Source organism: Diceros bicornis, chromosome 11 (assembly GCF_020826845.1).
Source record: "Diceros bicornis minor isolate mBicDic1 chromosome 11, mDicBic1.mat.cur, whole genome shotgun sequence".
Taxonomy (NCBI): domain Eukaryota; kingdom Metazoa; phylum Chordata; class Mammalia; order Perissodactyla; family Rhinocerotidae; genus Diceros; species Diceros bicornis.
Window position 1 is genome coordinate 23,791,554 of NC_080750.1, and position 18,912 is coordinate 23,810,465.

The 18,912-nt window shown below is 33.2% G+C and overlaps 1 pseudogene; it reads right to left on the minus strand.

The window, feature by feature from the left end:
* Window positions 1–215: 215 nt before the first annotated feature.
* Window positions 216–2,836, minus strand: LOC131411617 (bis(5'-adenosyl)-triphosphatase-like; annotated as a pseudogene).
* Window positions 2,837–18,912: the final 16,076 nt, after the last annotated feature.

The following is an 18,912-nucleotide window of genomic DNA, read 5'->3' on the forward strand; positions in this document are numbered from 1 at the left end:
TACGGATGCGGTTGTTCTGAGGTTAGCCTGCCGCTCATCATGATTGAAGCATAAACACAATGCTTTCCACAAGAGTAATAAAATGCTTCGCAAAATGTTGCAAAATTACAAGATGTAATAAAGTCTCTTAGCTTCATTTCCGATGCCAGAGTCTTAAAGAAAGAGACGTGTTTCCTTATGCCTTGGGATTTGTTCCAGTTACTTTTGTGTCTGCGTCACTGAAAGTAGATCCACAATACTGCAGCTTCTGCCGCCATCTCCTCCTCTGATCTCCACGAGGTCGGGGAGTCCTCCTCCTCTTTGTCATGTTTCTGGAGCTAATCACAGATGCTGTGCAAGTCTCATTCATTCCTGTGAAAGTCTGGAGCCTCCCTGGGAAGAATGTGGATGGGTGTGTGCGTCGCAGTCCCTCTGGCTTCCTGTATGGAGGCGGTGAGACAATCTCCTGGGAATGCTTCTCCACCACCGTCCGGGCTCTCTAGGTTGCCTGAAACATATGGGCCACTTCCTAGACCCAGGTCTCAGAGTCGCACCACTGCCTGAAGAGGACTCACGAGGACATGTCCTGCCTGGTACCACAGGTTTCTTATTCATGAGGGCAAAGGACAGTTCGATTTTAAGAAATATCACAGAGGGTTTGATGAGATGTTGGCCGAATCTGAATATTTCCTCATAATTGAAGTGTGGAAGTTCCCCTTTATTCCTAGTTTGCTGAGAGATTTTCTTTTTTTATCTTTCTTTAATAGGATTTTAGTTTTATCAGTGAATACCTTTTCTAAAAGAAACACATAATTGAAATGATACTATTAGTCAATGATGGTATGTGCATTTACATTACATGCACAATTTATAAAAGACGACCAACTTTTTCTTTAGGTAGAGATCACTCTTCATGTCTGCTATGATTTTTTGTTGTTGTTTGTTTTGTTTTTTGCTTTATCATGAATGAGTGTTGGATTTTGTCAACTGCTTTTTCTCAGTGTACTTATATGAATACATGATTTTTCTTTAGCCTAATGATGTGATGGATTATATTAATTGATTTCTGAATGTTGAATCAGCTTTGCATACCTGGAATAAACCCCACTTAGTTGTGGTGTATAATTCTTATATATTGTTGGATTTGATTGGCTACTTTGTTGAGGATTTTTGCTTGCGTCTATGTTCGTATGAGATATTGATATGTAGTTTTCCTTCTTGCAGTGTCTTTATCTGGTTTTGGAATTAGCGTAATGCTTGCCTTACAGAATGAAATGGGAAGTGTTTCCTCTGCTCCTATTTTCTGAATTTTTTAGAGTGTTAGTCTCTTCCTTAAAACACTTTGTAGAATTCACCAGTGAAATCATTTGGACATAGTGGGGTTTTTGCAGTGTTATTAATTATTGATTTAATTTATTTAATACATATAGGCCTATTCATGTTATCTGTTCCTCCTGTGTAAGTTTTGGGAGGTTATGTTTTTTAAGGAAGTGGTTCATTTCATCTAAATTATAAAGTTTGTGGGCATACAGATGCTCATAATATTCCTTTTTTATCCTTTTATTGTCCATGGTATCAGTAGTGATGGCCCTACTTTTATTTCTGATGCTAGTGTCTTCTCTCTTTTTATTTTCTTGGTTATCCTGGTTAGAAGTTTATACCTATTTTCTTTTTCTTTTCAAAGGACCAGCTTTTGGTTGTGTTTATTTTCTCTGTTGTCTTCCTGTTTCCAATTTAATTGATTTCTACTCTACTTTTTTTATTATTTCTTTTTTTCTGCTAACTTTTGGTTTATATTGCTTTACTTTCTCTAGTTTCGTAGATGGAACCTTAAATGATGTTTTTAGATCTTTTTTTCTTTCTAATATATGTATTCAATGTCATAAATTTCCATCTAAGCACGGTTTTTGCTGCATCCCACAAATTTGGTAAGTTGTATTTTCATTTCATTTTACTGGATACAAAATTCTAGATAGTTGGTTTTTATTCATTTATTTTTCTTTCAAAATGTGAAATATTTCACTTCACTCTCTCTTGCTTGACGATTTCTGAAGAGGGTTAACATAATTCTTAGTCTTATTCCTGTATAAATAAAAAGTGTGTTTTTCCCCTGTCTTCTTTAGGATTTTTCTCTTTGTTTTTCTGTTGTTTGACTATGATATGCCTAGATGCATATTTTTTGATGTTTTACCTGTGTTGTGTTCTCTGATCGTCCTGGATCTATGGTTTGGTGTAGGTCATTATTTTTGGAAAATTTTTTGCTATTGTTACTTCACATATTTCTTTCTGTTCTGTTCTCTGTTTTTTTTTCTCTTCCTGATAGTCTCATATTTCATATTCTCACAACAACGTATGTTATGACTCAGAGAAGAGTGGTAAGGAAGTCTGGTAAAGATATAGGTGGGTGGACTTTTGGGAATGGGTTCAAAGCATTTAGATATTTGTGTCAGACAAATATCTACTAGTCTACTACTGTAAGGATAACCCTTATGTTGGATGTCAGAAGACCCTCTCCTCAGTCACGGGGCTTGTACAGTGGGCACCCAAAACAAATGTGGGCAAATGTCTAGGCCCAATGACATAGGCTTCCCCTCACTAAGACTGCTTCCTTTACTTCCACCACTAAATATCAGCCCATCAACAGCAGAGACTGGGAATGGCACAGTTCCTTGGGGAGACTAGCCAATTCCTTGGTGGTAGGCAATTATCAGACCCCCTTTAACTTTCTATAGAGTGGCAACTCTTTCTTATTAGAAGAGATATACACTCTGAATATAGGTTTGATTTTACTGGCCATAGTACCTCCACCAGTACAACCATTCCTTGGCTTACAGAATGCCTTAACTTTTGACATCATTTCACCCAACATTGGCTTGAACCAAGGAACTCATCATGCAGCAAGGATGCACCAGTGTGCTCATGATCATAGGACACATTGATATTACCACATAGTTACCCCATCAACTAGAAGCAGTTGACCTGCTAGGGATTTAGAACATATATTTGAAGTCTTAGTTAAGGTACTGCCAGCCCTTCATGGAGATGTCCTTCAGAATGCAGGATATGCCTTGAAGCAATAACTGATGTATAGTACACTGTCTGTATGTTCAAAACATATGAGTTTCAAGGTAGAGTTGAAATGGCCTATCTTACTCACTTGAAGAAATTGTGTTTCCTATTTCTTCTACTTTGGGCTCTGGCAAGTTAGAAATACCAGTATTCTAGAGAATCTGCATGTTAGAGGGAATACATGCTCCAATGGACACCTGAGGGTTGATTTGTGACTCCTTCTGGCTTTTTAGTAATACATGTTCCAGTAGACCAAGAGATCGGAGAGAGTTTTTGGTTGGAATGGTTTATCTTGCTTACCACAGAGATCTGGGAGTGTTACAACGCATTAGGAACAGTGAGTATGGGAACCGAAGAATTGACTGGGCATATTCAATACTCAGTAATAACTTTCAAAGGGAAATTATAGCCAACATAACCCAAGGACAGAAAATTGAGAGCTCTGTCATTCAGAATAAGAAAACTCTAGAATAAATGTTGGAGGCAGGAGATGATGAACGTTCGTAAATGGATAAGGATCAGCTATAGCAGTGGAGACTAGCTTGTTTCACGAAAACAAAAATCTTACACAGTCTTTTGTGAGATTATAGCTGACCATCACCATAAAGGGGATTCTGACTGATTCTATGTCCTCTTCAAGAAAGAGTGGGGAAACTTTTGTTCTCACAGATGAAATTGGAGTCTCCATATTTTTTTTTTTTTTTTGTGAGGAGATCAGCCCTGTGCTAACATCCGCCAATCCTCCTCTTTTTTTGCCGAGGAAGACGGCCCTGGGCTAACATCCGTGCCATCCTCCTCCACTTTATATGGGACGCCGCCACAGCATGGCTTGCCAAAGCAGTGCGTCAGTGCGCGCCCGGGATCCGAACCAGCGAACCCCGGGTCGCCGCAGCGGAGCGCGCGCACCCAACCGCTTGCGCCACCGGGCCGGCCCTGAGTCTCCATATTTTTTTATGGAGTGGAAACAATAGAGTGGAAAAACACAGCTGGATCTGAAGGCCATTAGGGAAGCACACAGACAGCTCTCCTCTGCAATTTCCTTTGACCACCTCCTTTGTTAGCCTTGGTCAGTGCTCCGTTTTCTCTAGGTGACTACTCCATTTTTGAATTTGATGAAATAACACACTACAGAGATTAGGACTGGCTTCCAGAGTGTCCAGTTGGGGACTCAAAAGATGCAACCCCAAATACTGAGGAGTTAGCTTCTCATGAGGTGACCTTGAGCAATGGAGGTTAGGGAATAAGAGGAAACTGAGTGGGTAAATCCTATTCCTTTTCTTATTACCCTTCCAGTGGTCCTGAGCCAAGTCGCTTTATTAAGTAGTAGCCACTGTAGTGAGGTACCAAATACAACTGATTTGCATCTTTCCTTCTCTACTTTTATTATTATTATTACCATTATTTTAATTCTCACTGCCCAGAATGTGCATTTCCCAAACATTGTTTTCACCCTAATTTTCACTTTACGCTCTGCTTCAAGCTAAAACAATTAGGATTTACAATTGTAAAAAAGTTTTAAATGTAATTTATGTAAGGACTTGAAAGCAGAATTTGCAATTCTGTCTATTTGATATTCAGAAAATATTTTTAGAGAAAAATATCTACAAGCAAATTATTTGGCATTTATTTAAAGGCTTTTTAATCACACCATATATGCATCATTCACTTGTGCATAAAAAAATCAAACACTTAGTACATGCATCAAAGAAAGTACACATGGGGCCGGTCACATGGCCTTATGGTTAAGTTGGGCACGCTCTGCTTCGGCGGCCTGGGTTCGGTTCCTGCAAGCAGACCTACGCCACTCGTCACCAGGTGTGCTGTGGCGGTGACCTACATACAAAATAGAGGAAGACTGGCACAGATGTTAGCTCAGGGCGAACCATCCTCAGCAAAAAAAAAAAGAAAAGAATACACACATATTAAAATTTAAACAAGAAAGAAGTTAACTAATATTACTCAATATAGATATAAGCAAAACATATCAATTCTAAATACTTTTATGTACTTATAATACATTTGTCTTCCTCTCTTAAACATGTTATTCAATTTCAATTTCAAAAATAAAATGCCTAGTAATATCCTATTTGAGATAATAAGTTCAGTAACTTTGTGACTCAAAGCATGTATACAACAAATATCTCTCATCTATCTATGATATCTCTATTTTTATTGTGACGCAGGAACTCTTCAATGAGCTCTTATTATTGTCTCTCAAAACCTGTGTTGTGTCCTCAATTGCTGCTAAACAATGAAATTGATAGAAGCACTGGCTATGGGGAGAATTAGGCTGGTTTTCCTTTGAATATTTTTTGACTGTATACCATTTCTTTATTCCTAAACAAATTACTTAACGTCTCCAAATCATAGCTTAGTCTCCTGAACAACAGAGATGATAGTAATTTCCTTATTATACTGTTGGGTCAATTCTACAAATATTGTTTCAAAATTCTCCTTGTTCCCAAAGTTCCCATGAAATCAAGCCATTGTGGAACATATTTCTACTGAAAATACTTTCTGTTTTTCTAGATTAGTAAATATATTCATGGCACAGAGTGTACCTTTGGATAGAATATATTTACTCTGTGTAATTACAAAGGGGCATTTGGGTCAATGCAAAAATATTTAAATCATCAGAATGCTCTGAAAAGAATACTTATCCTTATTATGCAAATATTCAGTTATGTTTTATTCTTGGACATATTAAATCAATGAACTCTTTAAAACTAAACTAAGAACATTTTCTAACCTTGAGAACTTCTGCTTTAATCACTTAAACAGAGAAAAACTACCTAACCCAGACTTAGGAAATGTCAGCATATACGTTGTAGTGTTTTGTTTTATTTTGTTTGTGTCGGAGCAATGGCTCTAATGGTGAAATGGCCATCTGAACATTAGAAGGTAGGTACTTTTGTGTGGGATGTTTTATTTAGGAGTCCTTATGCATAACATTATTTATTTGGTAATTTATATACTATACTATGCTATTATATTATATTATATTATATTAATTTTTTCTGTTGTGGTTCTGATTAGTATATTCTGCTAAATGATGACTAGATCAAGTGATTTATGGCCACATTATCTTCTTCTTGATTTAACAGTAGTACTTCTAATGTTTACCATAATGTTGTTTGTATATCATAATGTTGTTTGTTTACCATAATATTTTTGTGTTAATTTCCTAACATATGAGCCATCGTATTAAGGAAAGTACTTTTTATTTATAGTTTGCTAAATATTTTTGCCAGAATTTTCTATGGTTTGTATACTTATCGAGCATTTCTTTCTTTAAACAGCATTTCCTTGAATAACAGATGATAAACATGACTCGTAATATTTATTGGAATGGTTGAATACCAGTATAACTCAGGCAAATAGGGATAGTCTCTTTCTAACAGATAAAGAACCAGGAAGAATTTTCAAACAGAACGTGTACTCCCATCAGTAGTTCTAAAACTTACATTAGCTTGTTTACTTAATAAATTTTATTGTTGCTTTGATAATTCTTTACAATATGTCATTTTTAAATAGAAAATCTCACATGAATTACTTTATAGAAAAAAACCACATTAAAGCTATAACCAAAGAGCACAACCTACAGTATTGAAGAAAATATTTCCAAATCATGTATTTGATAAGGGTTTAATATTCAGAATATATAAAGAACAACTCAATAACAAAAAGACAGGCCAATTTAAAAATGGGCAATAAACTTGAACAGATATTTCTCCAAACAATATATACTAATGACCAATAAGCACATGAAAAGCTACTCAGCATAGTTAGTGAGTAGGGGAAATGAGATCAATAAGATACCACTTCCTATCTACTAGGATGTCTTTTATATTAATAATTTTAAAAGATGGAAAATAAGTGTTGGTGAGGATGCGAAGAAATTAGAACCATCATTCATTGTTGGTGGGAACGTAAGATGGTGTAGCTGTGGAAAACCCAGCTGTGGAAAACATATGGTGGTTCCTCAAAAAGTAAAGTATGGAATTACCATATGATCCAGCAATTTGACTCCCAGATATGTGTCACCAAAATTGAAAACAGGGATTTAAACAGATACTTATACAAAAATGTTTGTTGCAGAATTATGTGCAATAGCTGAAAGGTAGAAAACAAAAGGTAGAAACAAGTGTCTATCAACTGATGAATGGATGAACAAAATATAGTATGTATAAATATACACACACACACACACACACACACACACACACATATATATGCAATGGAATATTGTTCAGCTATAAAAGGAATGAAGTTTTGATGCATGCTACAATATGGATGAATCTTAAAACATTATGTTAAGTTAAATCACCAGACACACAAGGACTAATACAATAAAGATTGCACTGATATGAAATATCTAGAATAGACAAATTCATAGAGACAGAGTGAAGATTAAAGATTACTAGGGCCGAGGGAGGGGAGAGTGGTGAGTTATTCCTTAATGGATATGGAGTTTCCGTTTAGTGTGATGAAAATTTTTGAAAATAAATAGTAGTAGTGTAGTGGTTGCACAACATTGTGAATATAATTATGCCACTGAATTGTTTAATTAAAAATGGTTAAACCGTTAAATTTCATGTTATATATATTTACCACAATAAAAAAAAATCTACATGTAAAACACATGTCAATTTGTGGTAATTTATGTTTATGAATTAGAAATGCTTACACATTAGAGGTATTGGAAGAAGCCAATGTAAACCCAGCAGGAACATGAAAAAAATCAAATAATTCATCTGGGAAGACAGTGGTAAAAAATATCAATTAACCTTGGAACTCAGACAGAATTTTCACATTTGCTACATTTTTTGTTACATTACTAAGCAATTCTAAAATTCTGTTTTTGATATTTTTAAGGTAGATGCTGAAATAATAACAGATAATAGTTGAATGATCGCAAGTCAGAGTCTTTGGCACTAGTCTTAACATGGCATTAATTCTAAGACCTTCTTTAGGTTACTAAACCACTTGCAGCCCCATTTTTTCACATCTGTAAAATGAGGGCATTCTAGAAATGATCTTTGAGGATCCACAGCTCAAACACATTGTGATTATATAGAATTTTTCTCTTCATCTTAACAAGTTGATATAAAGGTCATTAAAAATGTGAACTATTATCAAGATAAAACAGTTACTATAGAAACCACTTCTATGATTGTATCGATTCCAACAGTTTCATGCATTATTAAACTGAGTAAAAGTATTGCGACTTTGAACAGGTAATACAGAGGAAAACTAGCATTATTGGCATATCAACTTGGAAGTGTGCAGTTTTAGTCACATTATGAATAAAGAATTTCTTGTCGTGTGTTAAGAATGTGAAATAAATATGGGAAGCTCTATTTCCTTTCAGTGAATAAATGAAACCAGAACTCTCAGATTTCTTGGATGGCTGGATTGCTGATCACTTCTAAATTGGTTCAGTGGCCTTCACAGAAAGGTTGACTTCCTTTCTCGGAGTCTCAGACACTCAGAAAAACTTCTATAATTATGACAGTAAGTTGTATTCTTTATAAGAATAATCAAATAAAATATATTTATTCTTTAATAGTTTTAAATACTAAGGAAATTCTATATGTTGAAGGGATTCACATTAATTCTCACAAAGGGAAAATGTACAAACAGCACTTATGATATCAGAGAATAAGGAAGGGATTAAATTTACCTTGAAATTTTGGATTGTAATGATTATAGGAGTTCCTTCCTGTACTATTTAAGAAATGATGAGGTTTATAGGACTATATATTAGCCTGTAAATGTGTGTAGACCATGCTCAAATATTTTCTGAATAATACTATTTCACTGTGGATCAATTCCCATTAAACAATCATATTTACTTCCTGAGTTTATATTTACAATACCTAAAATTGCTTTTGTCTGAACCTTATTATTGTGTAAATGAATAATTATTCTGCATATACAGGAATCAACTGCATTTGAAAGGTGAGGCTACAGCTTGATTTCAATTATTATTTAAATAAACTCGAGTATTTGATATTTGGTTTTCAGAATTCCTGATAGGGATTTTTGTCCTCATTTTATCTGCTGTATCTATTTATAATCCTTTTCCACTCTCACAGATGTTGGTCACAGCCTGCTGTGAGAAGCTTTCTTTACTCATAGGTTTGCGTTATGGAGGTAAGGGTTAATGGCAGCAGGCAAGGCTCCCTGCAGTAATCTGGGTCACTAATATTTTACAGATCAGTGATTTCTTTACCTAGAAGAGTCTTAAATTACAACCATGAATACACACACACACATACACACACACATCATTTTGTTCAAGAGTTAATATAAAGAGAATACAACATCTAATGGAAGATGAAAAATGAAAATAAAACGAGTAATAGGATGGAGAGAAGATATATAACATTATGATTACTATTTCTCTGCTATATTTTCTGGGGTTTCTCCTACTTTCATTTCACTTATGAAAAGATATATTCACCAAGAGAAAATGCAATTCCGTGGCAATTTCTCAGCTTTGAAAAAAATGTTTTAATCCACAAACCACAGACTTCATTATTGTAACCATTATGGCCAAGGAAACTACTTCAAGCATGCATATTAGTCTAGTAATAATACTTAGATATATTAGAACTCTGCCCCCCACACCCACCATAGCAAAATTGAATTTAATGGCACATGAAACTTTATTTTACTTAACCTATCTTTTTATAATACCCAAGAATTAAATAAGGCAATTTATATTTTCATGCTATTCTGTGATATAGTCAAATGTTCACCCTAAATAAGTAAATGTTACATATGAATAATAAACTGTGAAATGTAATTCAAATATAAATAGATATTTTGATGTAGGGAAAAAAATGAATCACTTAGCACTCTGACAAAGCTATTATATTTAATTTTTATTCCTTATGTTTATACTTTTTAAATCACATACACAGGACAAGAATATATTTTCTTTCTTTAATTAGATCATGTTTATACACTTAAATATTGTAAAAAAATAGTGTATATTATTTTGAAAGCTGGAGTTTATGTATTAAATGTGTAGTGAGCATCTTTTTATTATTAAGCAATTTTAAACTTCTATAATTTTTTAATAATTTAACATTGTTTTATGACTGACCATCATATAGATTTAACTTAATTTTTTTTAATCAGATTTCTCTTTTCTGGTCACGTCCATCTTTTCATTTTAATAACCAACGTGATGACAAGTAGGTGTCAAGTTAAATAAATGTATAATCAATTATAATTTTTATGGAATAAATTTCTGTAAGTGAAAATGTAAAACTTAAATTTTCAGATATATATTATGAAATGGTCTTCTAGAAAACTGTTCTGATATACATTGCTACAAACAATACATGCAATGTCCTATTTCCCACAATCGATATAATTTTATATTATTTTATTAATGTTAATATTTTAGAAGTTGACTACTTGAAAACTTAACATTGCTTTTATATCTGCGTAATTTTTATTTATTAGATACTTTGCATTTGAAAAGTTATGTTCCTCTTTTTGCAACTATCATTATTGATGTCTTTTAAGAAAGACTTGATGTTTGAAAAAAATGCTTTTCCAGTGTTGCTGTTAATTGTATTATGCTATATTTATACATCAAATATATGTTTCATTTATAAACATATACGAACAGTTTAAGATTATTTCTTATAATTATTAACTCACTAAAGCAGTAGTGTTTTTGTACAGATTATAATTTGATGGATTCAATAATTAATTACCCCTCTCTAAAGGGAGATAAAAACAACTATGAGATGTTACCAGATAATTTCTTGGAATTATCATTATAAAATCCAATTACAATACGGTCTCTACAAATTAAAAGATTTAGTGGCAAGACAAGTTTTATTATGAAATAGTATATCACTAATTGAATGTGAATTGGACCCTATATTCCAATTACTGTCTTTTATACTATATAGGAAATACTGGTGTGTTATGAAGTATAACATTAAAACTTCATTGAATCAGACTTAAGATCTATTAAAAGATAAATATACATGCATTTGTCTCGGTCTCACCAACAATTGCAAAATTTTTGTATCATTAATCTTGGTTAGATTTCTAAAGCAGGAAATTTTAATAAACTTAGATATTTCTTAGATATGAGTCCTTGATTTTGCTTTTATCTAAAGTGGAAATATGTTTACTGTTTTAGTTATAATGACAAAATTAAGAATATATGCTTATTGTGTAAAATAATTTTGTGCAATTGCCAAATGCATAAAAAGATCAAAATCACTCATAATACTAACACTTAAATATAACAAAATAATTACTGTTTTGTTTGGTGTGCATCTTTACAATTTTTATTTGAATGTATGTGTGTGTCTATCTGTGGGTGTCTATAATTATTTACCAAATAAGATCAATGTATCGATATTGCATGCTGATCACAATACTGTATCAAAGGATATGAACATTTTGTAAAACTAGTCTTGCATATTGAAAATGTATATGTTATCACAAATTCCAAATTCTATATTTCTGTATTTTGAGCTTGGTGGATAAATACGTGTCTGTGGCAAAGTTAATTAAATATTTACTTTTAACGTTTCTTGTACTTTATAGTTTCATTTGAAATGTGTATCTTTAATTCATCTACATTTTATATTAGATATAAAACCTGTAACAATTTATCCAATATTTTCTGATATTTCTGCTCATCTTAAATTTTATTATGCAATAGACACAATATTATATATTCTATATCTACCATATAACAGACAATATCTTGTTATTTATTAAACAGCCCATTTGGTAGGCTGTAATGGTGCAAATCGTAGACTAAGACATGTATAAAGTTCATATGTGATAAATCGAATAATTTCCAAGCATTAACTTTACTTTTGGTTGTGTTTTCTTAAACAGTATATATGATCCCATAACCAAATATATTTCAATGTTGATGGAAACACATTGCAAATGATAAAGTGATCATTAATTAATAGTTTTGAATTGAAATCTTAATAATACTTGTGTATCTTTTAAGTCTCTTTTATTTATAAGACCCTGACTAGGAGATTTGCACGCACAGTCTCATTTTACCATCACCCATCCCTGTGAAGAGTATTCTCTTAGCCCCATTTTAAAGATGAATAAATGTTTGTTCAGAGCATTACAGTAACTTGATTATTGTCACAGTCAGAACAACTAGAAAATCGATTCCACAGTCAAGAACTTGAAAGATTACTCTGTGCTGCTCACATGGTAGGGAATAAGAGCTTGTTCTCAACAATGGGAAAGACTCGGACTTGATTTTAGTTATATGATCTGAAATGCTAGTATAGGTAATGCTGCTACTCTAAATTGAGTAATTATGAAACTGGGAAAAATAAACAGAAAAAGTTTGTTCAGTGGTATAAAGTAAAACAGCCATAAATTAAACTTAGGTAGGCACTTCATGGTAAGTTCATATCTGTTTATTAATAGCACATTTGTATTTTAAACTTGTAAGTTATCTTTTAAAGTTCAACATAACAATTTCTTAAAGATATTTCATTTTACCAAATCCTGCAATGTATGTTTACTCAGGTCCCATAATATGTGTCAATAAAAGTAACTGAAAATATTATACTTGGAGATTCTAATAGTGACAGCAGATAGCCAACACATATCTCGGAAGAATAAAATGTGTCACAGATAGTCACAGTACATTTTTTCTCTCTACCTATATCGTTTTAATATTTTGAGATACCTCTTTTATTAAAATAGAAAATGAAAAAAGTATTTTAGAAATTATTGAAATGACAAAAATGCTATTTTTAAATTGGATGGCTTTATTATTTGCAAGAGGTATTATATTTTCAAATGAAGTTGTGACCAAATTAACAGCAGTTTAATCCCATTGTTTTGGAAACCATGAGTAAGACATATATGTTTTCCAGACAATGGTATTATAAATACACCTACAGACACACACCCATTCACATATGTGCATATCTGTATATTTGCTAATGTATTTCTTCTATTTTATTACCGCTTCTTTATCTATTAATTCAAAATATTTCTCAACTTTGATTCCTTATAGTAGCAAGTTAGACATAAAAAGGTAGAAAACAATCTTAAATATTCTAAAGCCTCATTCATGTGTAGGTTCTAACAGAATAAAAAGAGATTAAAGGTAAGTTTAAAAACAATTAACAGTCTTCTCCCCCTTTCCTGAAGGTAGGTAAGGAGGTTAATCAGGAGAGAAATGGTGAGGAGACAGGAAGAAGGGGATGGGGGACAGGAAGCAACATTATTTTGTTTAAAATGTTTAGAAAACACTTCTGGTAATATCAATCTGTTTTTAATGCTGATTTTGGCAACTGTGTCAATGTTTTCTATATATATATCTGAAACTAATTTGTACTTATATGATTTGTCAATACAACATACTAGATAAAAAACAAATTTAAATTATATATTGAGTTCCCAAAGAAATATATCTACCAAATTATGAAAACAGTGCAGTTTTCAGTAGGGCCAGTGAATTCAGAAGGCACGATTCAGTGCGTGTTCTGCTACTGAAGAAATGACTTTTCAAAGGCATTGATTTCCGGTCATTGAGTCTCCTCCCATTCTAATATGTTGTTGTGACTGTGACAGACAGCAGTCTGTCAGTTTCCAAATATTTGTTTGCCAAAGACTCTGTAGTAAGAGAGACCTTGAATGACATCCACTGGACACCTGACTTTCCATTTATAAAATATATAGTAGTTTTGAATTGAAAAATGTAGTTGGTACTGAAAAATGTGATCTATAATCCTGGAAATAATATTTTTAACGGTTTGTGTGAGCTTACTAATGGTAAACTTACATGTGAGCAAATAATTTGTGAGATCTCTTTGATGCCAACCAAAAACATGACAAAACAAAATCTTATGTATATTTACAGGAGTCCAAAATTGGTAGGGAGGAAAAACAGTACGGAAGACAACTACTGAGAAGAGCCAATTGTTTTCTGATATTTAAAATGTTAAATAGAATAAGTCAAGTCAATATTAATATTTATTAACCTCAGAAAATTGACAAGGGCAAATAAATAGCTGATACGAATCAATAAAATCCCTACAAATAATAAACGAAATAATAACAAAAGAAAAATTCATAGAGAAAAGATAGCTTTTAAATGAGGCAATTCTATTTAATATACAACTGTTTTACATATCAGCCAGTTTTATAAGTCTACCCTAAGAGAAATAAAATGTGAGAAAAGTTCACATTTGGATAGAAAAAGTTGGTTATCTCATTTAAAAAATTAAAAAAGAGAGTTGAGCATTTGATCTCCCAAGTCATGAAAATGAAAGACTATTCTTAGCAAAACAGTTATAGGGAGCTATAAATTATTATAAATAGCAAATGGACGCCAAAGCATATATGTCAAGTCTATGTCATTCAAAGAGAAATGAAGTATAACCAAGGGAAGGGATCTTCTTTCTGTCTCGTTTCTGTGGCAGCATATTTAAAAATCCTGTATATCATAAAAATAGGAATGCGTAACAGAATATTGCTAAATTTTGCCATTAGACACACAGTCTTTTAAGATAAAAATAGCCACATTTTCATTAACTGTGAATGAGTGATTTCAGTCCAAGCATAAATTCCAGCCGTGATAGTAACTAAAATCTTACACTCTGTTGTTTTCTAAACCCAAGTTTAACTTGGAGTCGTTTTCCAAAAGCCAATTATCCCTATTATACTGTTAAGCCTAGTTGGTGCATTCTCTTATGATGTTCTGCATGAGGTTTACGGTTGCTTCAAGAGGTAGGAAAGCATGGAGGAGTTTTTCAATGAGGCAGCTGAGGCCAATAGCTGCCTCATGCAGAGAAGAAACAGCAAGTTGTACTGATTTTAGTGCACCTGAAATAACCAAGCTTCCATTGTCTTATACTAGTTTCTGACCACCTGTCTTGTCTTTTTTTTTTTAATGCTATGTGGTCATTTCTCAAGTTTGAGTCCCTGGACTCCTTCCTCTCCTCCTCCTCTTCTTTTTTCCTTCTCCTATTTTTTATAGGGCTTCAAGTGCTTTGTAATTTTTTAAAATCGATCAAAAGACAGGAAAAGACGTGACTTGATAAGTATTGTGTTTTTTAAAAATATTTCTTTTAATACAAGGATATGTAGCAGAGAAGCAGCAGTTAATGGCATGGAGTGAGGCAAGGTGAGTGGTAGATATCAACAGGACAGAATATTCAGGCAGGCACAGACAGAATAACAAAAAGAGGGTCTAAAACTCACTCTCTTACGACTAAACAGCAGAATGGCCAGTTCTTCACGAAGTGCTTCAGAGTGGCCTAATTCAGCTGAATGAGCCTTGCTCCCAGAGTAGGAAGCCCCTAGGTTATCCCTAGAAGCATCTCCTATCAGTGTTTAATTTTCCTTAAGTAGCATAATCACTTAAACACAATTGTTACTAACATTTATTATTCCAACAAAATAAATGGAATTTATTTCTTAATCTTTTTAAATCAGGAATTAATCTTTGCCAATTCTTTCTTCACAATAATTCCCCTTCTTAAAATTTAAATAGCTATCAGCCTAATCCTAGATATTATTAACTTCTGCTATTACTCAATGGCCTTGTAAGTGTTCTTTCTTATTGTAGTATTTCCATTTTTAAAAAAATTATATATTCAGGTTAGAGATTAATCATAATAAAACTGGATATTGACTATGCCAATTTCTTGCTTGCAAAATTTTACTGGCTTTCTACCGAACTACAAGAAAATTATTTTCACATGCATTTCAGACACTTGGCAGTCTAACAAATGATCTCTACAGCCTTATTCCTCTTTTTCCTCTAGATGCGTTCTCTGTTGTGTCCATCTCTGTTCTAGATGTGTCTAACCATGTTTATAAGTAGTTGAGATATTTGTTGGTTGATTAAGTCACTAGTTGCAAACTAATAGAATTAGAATAATTCCATCAAAATGTCAATATTTTGCCCTTTATTACAAAAGATTTAGCTACTTAATAAAACACATATTAATTAAAAGCCAATTAGAAAACATGTAACAATAATAAAACATAAATAAAATGCATTAAAACTAACTAGCCTCTATTCAGATAAGAATATTCACTGTGATTTTCACACAATTTAAGCAGTATTGGCATTGCCAGCTGTATGCTTTGTAAATACTAACTTGATTACTTACCATGCAACATAATGTGAACAATAGCTTTTTTTCTTCATATAATAATGCCAAATATAGAAAAAACAGATCAAATTAAAAAATCAAAGATAATCCCCATGACCTGTTGACAAGATAAATTCATTAACACCCTCCTTGTTAGGTGGGAAATTATGTAGAAACTTGTAGGCCATTGTTAAGAACTCTGGCTTTTATTCTGAAATGGGAGGCTACTAAAGCATTTTGAGCTGGTTTAGGAGCCAATTATCATAAGTGAGGCGAGAGATAATGATAGCTTGGCCCAGGGTGGCTGCAGCAGAGGTGGTGACAGTTGGATCTAGTTTGAAGGTGGGAGCCAGATCAGATACAGAGTGGGAGAGAAACAGAGTGGGTGAGGATGACTATAAGGTTTTTGGTCTGAGAAATTAGAAGCATGGAGTTGCCATTTATTGAGAAAAAGAAGATAGCCAGAGGAGCAGTTTCCATGGGAGACATATCAAAATCTCAATTTGAGTATGTCAAATTTGAGGTGCTTACGAGACACACACACACAAAAAAGAGAAGTTCATTAAATATAATGTGATATGTTGAAAAAACGCATGAGGATAAAAAGACAGAAATAATAGGTTAAGTAGTTTTAAGGATAAGAAAATCACAGCATATGCTAAAATTAACAATTAATTTTGGAGAAACCTCCAATAGCAAAATGCAAACATTTAAATGGATAGTTAGTTGCTTGAAATATTATTAGAATGCTAAGAAAATATTATGAGACATAAAAATTTAGAAAAAGACATTAATTACATGAAATTGCAATGCTAGTCATAGGTCATCGAAGATCTGATAACCTATTTATTATACAATTATTGGCATTAATCAAATTTTTACTTATAAAATTACCTAGAACAATAAAATATAATTACCTTTAAATTAACAACTGAGCCCTTAACAATCGTTCCTATGTCTTTGATTTGAGAAATTTCACATTGAGTAAGTGAAACTCAGAAAATAATGGGAACAGCCTTATTCTTTTCCCTTTCTACTTGTTCCAACCTGCTCTGTAGGGCTCGCTGTCTATTCCCCGGTACTTGACTGAAATCCAAGACAGGTCCCATGACTTCTCTCTTCACTCAGATAATGACAACCCTCTACTCACTTCATCATAATAAAATTATAATTAAAAATCCAGTCCCTTTAAATAGTCAAAATTATACAGTTTATTTTAAAATAATGTATCTCTCTTTCTGTAGTTCAGAACTAACTCTGGAAGCCTTTAATGAAAATGAGGAGTGTGGTTGGCTTCTTCTCCATGTTTGGGCTTTGTGCTTCTATCCCTCTCCCAGGCTAACCATCTTTTCTAACCTCTCAAATCAAAGCAGGAAAAGGAAGGAAGATTAAAGAATCAAGAAATGTCTTACCTTATTGGTTCTGTGATTAGTTTCAGCTTGACAGGGATTGTAAACTGGTTGTGTTCTGGAATGCCTTGGGAGACCATTGAGAATCCCCATTATTTGGCCTCTCTGGACAGCTGTTGACTCTCCTGGGATATAAATGAATAAGCCCAATTTATTTCTGCTGAATTCTCTTTAGCTCTTCAGGCAGTTGTCAACTAAAAGAATGCCAAGATGATTCTCTCATCTGGTATAATACAATTACAGAGCTTTGTCCTGCTATAAATGGGGTTGCAGTTATTTCCAGCCTAAGAACCACAGGCCACTTCACCCAGCCCCTAGACTTTGAGATTTCTTAGGCATATCTTACATAGTAGTCCACTGTGTTTCACAAATGGTAGAAAACTCATGTTATATTTTCTAAGAAGTCTCTTTGTGGTAAAGGAGAAGCCCTCCCAATCTTCTCCTATGCGCCAGTGAAGTTGTACTCACAGCACGTATTGGTAATTAGTACCAATAAAATCCTCTTAGTCCCATGCTTCTCTCTCAGATATTCTAACTCCTTTTTAATAGACAGGAGATTGTTGGTTACCTAATTGTCTCTGTTTTAAGTCTTGGATCCCTCCTTTTCAAGTCCTGAAGAGGTGACTTAGACCTCAGTTTAGAATGTGAGAGTAGTTGATAACTCCCACTTTTCTACCCCAGCAAAAACTGATAAAAAGTCCCAATTTAGCATCCTGTTACACATATCAGTGCATTTTCTTAGTTACAAATTGATTTTGTTTTATTCTTTTGCATTCTATAACATCACAGAAATTGACCACAGAATATGACCTTAAAGACAGTCAAATAAGACACTGTTATAAGTTTTTTAAAAAGGGAAAAAGAATCTGTAGTGAAAATAATCTAAAATATGAGGGCATGTAAAGAGCATTGATAAAAACAGTTGATTTCTATGGAATCACTTTGACCCTGAAATGGTTATATATTTAACCTGTAATATTTTCATGGAGTAGAATTTGTAGAAACTCTAAAATGAGTAATAACTAGACACATATTCAATTACAATATAAAATTTGATGTAACTGAATGTCTTTGAGTAAATATATATATTATATATATATATATATCTTATTGGAACGTATACCTGACTTTTATGTCTATACCAAAAAAATAAGTCTTACTAGATTCATATATACCAAAATGGAATCTGAAACAGTTTTTAAAAATGTCATTTGGGGGCTGGCCCTGTGGCCATTGATTAAGTTTGGTACGCTCTGCCTCAGCAGCCTTGGATCCCAGGCACGGACCTACATCACTCATCAGCTATGCTGTGGCAGCGA